Here is a 5,793-nt window from a genome sequence, read left to right as displayed (position 1 = left end):
ATTTTTGTTAAACAGTTCAGAATAATGTATTCTAAAGTCATGACATAAAGGTATAATGAACACCTTGTTTTACTTATATAACCATGAGTAGCAATAATCAATGAATAAAGAGTTGGGGTTAGCTTTATTTCTTGGAAAAGCATAAAATTAAAATACAATGTAGCATTTTAAAAGCAAAACCTTTTACTAAAAACTTCAATGCTTGAAAACAAACATCAAATAGTATTCATTGAGTATTCTTATACTATAAAGTGAATCTGTAAAAGCTTTTTTTTTTTTTAAAGATTTATTTATTCATACAAGAACTGGGGTACAGGCCAGATGTGCAGGAGGAGAGGATTCACCAGAGAGAGAGTGGGGAACAGAACAGCAGACTGACGAAATACACTGATGAGGGAAGCAGCGGGCGAGACAGGAAAGGTCTGCCCTGCCATGTGGGACCCTCGCTGGCCGGCCTGGATAGAACCCCAGCTACAGAGGCTGTGGACAGCTTCACAGCACTGCGCTAAACCGCATGTGCCACCAGGGGAGGCCCTGTAAAAGCTTTTTTAAAAGAGATCTGCACTCTTCCCTTAAGTAGCTTTAGGTGATCTCTTAACTTATAAAACCCTACAAAATTATGTAAATCAAGAGGTGCACATATTTATGTTTATTTTAAGAACACTCATGAAACTGGCCAGGCCATCAAGAGTATGCATATTCAAAAAGCCACCAAGTTTCTGAAGGATGTCACTCTACAGAATCAATGTATAACATTTCATTGTTACAGAGCAGAGTTGGTAAGTGTGCCTAGGCTGAACAGTAGGGCTGGACTCAGGGTTGCTGGCCCAAAAAGAGTGGCAAATTATTATTTCACATGCTTAAAAATGTAGGCAAAAAGAAGAGCTTATTATTGTTAATCCAGAAGAGACATTTGTATAGAAGAAAAAGATATCCCAGAAGAACTCAAGAGGTAAACATGTGTGGCTCAGGAATAAATTCAGCATAAAATAAATGCAAATAAAAGCTAAAAAATAGGGCCTCCCTGGTGGCACAGGCGGTTGAGCACAGCACTGTGAAGCTGTTCCGCAGCTTCTGCAGCACGGGTTCGATCCCGGCCAGCTTGGGAGATACCCACATAGTGCGGCAGACCTCTCCTGTCTTGCCCGCTGCTGCCCTCAGCAATGTATTTCTTCAGTCTGCCTGTTCTGTTCCCCGCTCTTTCTCTGGTAAATCCTCTCACCCTCCCACACATCTGGCCTGTACCCCGGTTCTTGTATAAATAAATAAATCTTAAAAAAAATAAAAATAAACAATTCTGAGGGGTTAGTATTATTACCCTTATTTTATAACTCAGAAAACCGTGATTCAAAAGATAACTGACTTGCCCAAGAACACACAGAGAGGCAACACTAGTGGTGAGATTCGAATATGGGTTTTATTTTGAAGCCCATGCTTTTTCCACTATGATCTGCTAACTGCCAGGAACTGTGGACTCAGTATACATGATGACTGTTTAAGGAGTAGATTGTAGACCCAGAACAAAACATTATTTCTTTATTGTTACTCATGAGTCAGGGTTTCAAGAAAGTCATTTGTCATGAGAAAAATATAATTATTTGGCATGTCTCTTGCATGATAAAAGTAACGGATGAGTCTCAAAAACATGTATTGAGGGTCTACTCTGCTTATGGGGATATAGTGGTTGAACAAGACAAATAAGGTCTCTAACCCTTGAGCAGCTTACATTCTAATGAGGAGATGAAGCTATCAAACTGGTAATCAAATGTTTCAGGTAATGACCAATGTTTTGAAAGAAAAGTGAAGCAGGAAATGGGGGGAGGTGGGAGAAGGCTGAAGGGTGACAGCAATATGTGACCACTACTTTAGAAAGTGTGATCACGGGCCTCTCTGGTGGCGCAATAAGACGCATCACTATGAAGCTATCTGCAACCACAGCAGCATGAGTTGATCCCCGGCCAGGGAGGTGACCCACATGGACCTCTCCTGTCTCCCCTGCTGCTCCCCTCAGCAGTTTATTTCAGTAGATCTGCCTCTTCTGCTCCCCACTCTGTCTCTGGTGAACCCTCCCCCTCCCCCCCACCTCTGGCCTACACTCCAGCTCTTGTACTTATACATAAATAAAATAAATCTTTAAAAAAAAAGTGTGGTCACACAGGCTTCTCCGAGGAGACGATGTCTTTACTGAGACCCAAATGATGAGATGGGCATGCAAGCTAAGAGGCAGGAACATCCTCTGTGTGTTCAGCCAGAAAGGTCTGTATGACTAAAATGGAGTGATTCTGAGCATGGCATGAGAGGTCAGGATGGTGAGAGAGGCCACATTGTAGAAAACCCACATCCCAGGAAAGGCACACGTCTGTAGCAGTCCAGCAAGGAGCGGCATGCAGCGGTGGCTGTGGCCATGGCTGCTGTCAGACAAGAGAGATGGCAATATGTTGGCATAGCAGGTTCTCAGTTCAACAGCTATGCCAGCATCTTGCCTCCTCTCCAGTTCCAAGTTACAGGAGCAATACCATGCCTCTTCGGGGTTTTGCTTTCCCCAAATCTTCCCTTTCACCTGTGGGAGGAAAACACACTCATGAATTGAAAATGTAAGCTTGTTTCTGAACATTACAACACAGTCTTTCTTCTTAGAGCATCCACTTCTTTTTTCTTTTTCTTTTTTTAAAGATTTATTTATTTATGCATACAAGAACTGGGGTACAGGCCAAAGGTGTGGGGAGCAGAACAGGCAGATTGACTGAAATACACTGCTGAGGGGAGCAGGCGAGTCAGTAGAGGTCTGGTGCGACATGTGGGCAGCTCCCTGGCCCGGGATAGAACTCGCACTGGCAATAACTTCATCTTGCTGCGTCTTAACCCTTTGCGCCACCAGGGAGGCCCAGAGCATCCACTTTTGAAGAGGTAGTTAAACACAGGAAGACTGTGGTTAGTTCCTTTTTTTCAGTGATCTTTGATCTAAAATGAACCCTGAGAATGTTTACTGACTGCTTGTGACACAACAGGAGGAAAATGCTGACAAAAAAATTTAAGTCAGTGAAGGTTAAAGTTGATGACAGTTAATTATAGGCTATCACCACCATATTTACAATCCACTGGACATCCCGGTGACTCTCAGAAGAGTTTCGTTTTTATTTTAATGACTCTATTGGCCAATTTCTGCCACCCAGGTGTACTAAACAATAACAAATTGTCGCCCTGCATTGTGTAGTTCATTGTTTCACATGCTCTTAAAAATAGTGCTCTGTTGAGCCAACAATTCCCAGCTAGGAACTTATTCCATTAGTACATTTGCAAAAACACCACCAAGTTATATGTTCAAAGATATTCATTACAACACTGTTCCTAATAGTCAAAGAACTGGAAGCAACCTGAATGTCTATTAATATGATTGATATTTTATCCCTATAAATTGTGATACAGTCATATATTTTGTCATCCTTTCGAAAGATTAAAGCATAGACATGACTCTGTGTATGAGAAATTTTGTGTGAGAAAATATGCAGGTATACACACATATATTTCTTCTTGAAGTGATTTGTTACATGAATGATTTATTATTTTAAATAGTGGTTTAGATTTGTAAAATAATTGGATAGGATTACAGGTTATTTGCTTCCCTCTCTACCTGTTTCTAATAAAATACTAATAAATGTTCTTGACAAAAATAATGAACTTCAGATATACCTACACAGCTGAAACATTTAATTACACAGTGCTACCAAGATACAGATAAAAAAGCATACTCATTTAAACATGACTAATAGTAATTGCAATGCCAGGAACAAAAGTTTAGTGTTTGCTAATCTGGACACACACACAATAATGCAATATGTGGTGTCTATCTTGTATGAGGGATCTGAGAGCTTGAAAAATCTGGTCTTGGGATGAGGTTACTGGAAGAAGAGGTATTTACCTATTAATGTAAAGGTATTTAGGAATTATTGATTCATCAAGCACATTGGATCAAAATTAATAGCAAATACAACACAGATTAAATAACAAAATCCCAAATTGAATCAGGAAGATTTAACTATATCAAATTTCTCCCAGAAGTTCATTTTATTTTTTTATTATTTATTTATTTATTCATTCATTCATTCAAGCACTGGGTACAGTCAGAAGCGCGGGAGGGTGAGAGAATTCATCAGAGCCAGAGCGGGGAGCAGAGCAGGCAGAAGGACCGAAGCACACTGCTGAGGGGAGCACCGGGCGGCAGGAGAGGTCTGTGCGCCATGTGGGACCCTCCTCCGGTGGCCGGGGAGTAGCTGGGGATCGAACCGGCGCTGCAGAGGCTGTGGGCAGCTTTGCAACCCAGCGCTCAACTGTTGTGCCACTGGGGAGGCCCCAGAAGGTCATTTTAAAAAGTCTTAATATTCATAATTTGAGGCAGATGTGTGTTGCATAGCTTTAGATGGTCACACCACACATTTGAAAACAATAATTGCATATACAAACTGAACGCAATTTTGATTTACCAGTCAGATATCGCAGACACCGGAGAAGTTAGATGGGCTATTTTATATGAAAATCATTTAAAGGGACAAAATAGGACAACATAATAACTTATGCCACTAACCTTCAGGGAGCTTACAGTCTAATGTGGCAGATTAAGACATTACCCAAGTAAATGTTTCAGGTTAGTGACGTACTTTTTTAAAAAGGAAGAAACTAACTTTGTAAGTATTCAAATATTTTCTCAATTTATAGTTTAAAAGTTTAGAAGACCAGCAGCATTTCCACTGCCCACCTGTGACTATGCAGGTGCTTCTTTTCATCAACTCTCTCCCTCTGTAGGGCAATAGACTCCTGCCTGTCCATGACCTGTACCTGCCGGGACTTCTCTTTACTGACCTCCCTCAGCGGAGACTGCTCTCTTCAAGGCTGCCCGCCTGCAACCATGCAGGCCTCTCTTGGCAAAGCTGTCCCTTTCCTTTTCCCTAATAAACCTGTTCTTTAAATATGAAAAAAAAAAGTTTAGAAGACCATTCCTTTCCCCTCTGAAAGAATTTATTGTGTTGATATGTGAGTACTTTCTTCAAATTCTCTGATGTGTCCAGTGAATCACGGCCTATAAAGGCTCACTGCTAAAAGGAAGCTCCTTGCCATATACACCTCAACCAAATGTCTTGAAAAAATATAGCCTAACCACAAATTATAACTGAAAAACAGATAAAATATTATGGGTACCAGATTAATACCTATTGCAGTTAAGTATTTGAAAAATACTGTCAATAAAATGCCCTGGATAGAATACAAGGCCTAATCATATTTTTTTTCTCTAAAAGAATTAAAGAATTTTTAAACAACTCAAACCTTAAGCAGTGTAATTAACAAAGTTCAAAGTCTAGGATTTTCAAATTATTTTAATTTAACTTTAAATTCATTTAAAATGAATTGTCAGATTTCATTTTGTGAATAATTGATTTAAAACTATTCTGGCAGCAAATCAGCATGTCCCAGACATGTAGGGGACAGGAGTTGGTTAGTTATACTAGCCCTGATTAGTACAGACATAAAGAATGAGAACAACTCAATCACAGCAACTGAAGGATGGTGTAATTAATACTCGATGTATTTTTTCCAGAGCAGGGATACAATCTACTTAACGCCTCATTAAAAAAAAAAAAAGTTTTCAAAAAAAAAACATGCTGGAGGTAGGGGGCTGATTATGTATAAAAAGCTAGAATGTCCTATTTTTCAAGTACAGTATTATGGAAAAATTTGTGGTCCAATCAAGACCATAACTGTGGGGAAAAAATAACATTCACTGAATGTGTTGGTATTGCT

The sequence above is a fragment of the Talpa occidentalis genome, unplaced genomic scaffold (assembly GCF_014898055.3).
Source record: "Talpa occidentalis isolate TD23 unplaced genomic scaffold, MPIMG_talOcc4v2.1 talOcc4.7, whole genome shotgun sequence".
In the NCBI taxonomy this organism is placed as follows: domain Eukaryota; kingdom Metazoa; phylum Chordata; class Mammalia; order Eulipotyphla; family Talpidae; genus Talpa; species Talpa occidentalis.
Note: the sequence above shows the minus strand (reverse complement) of the source record.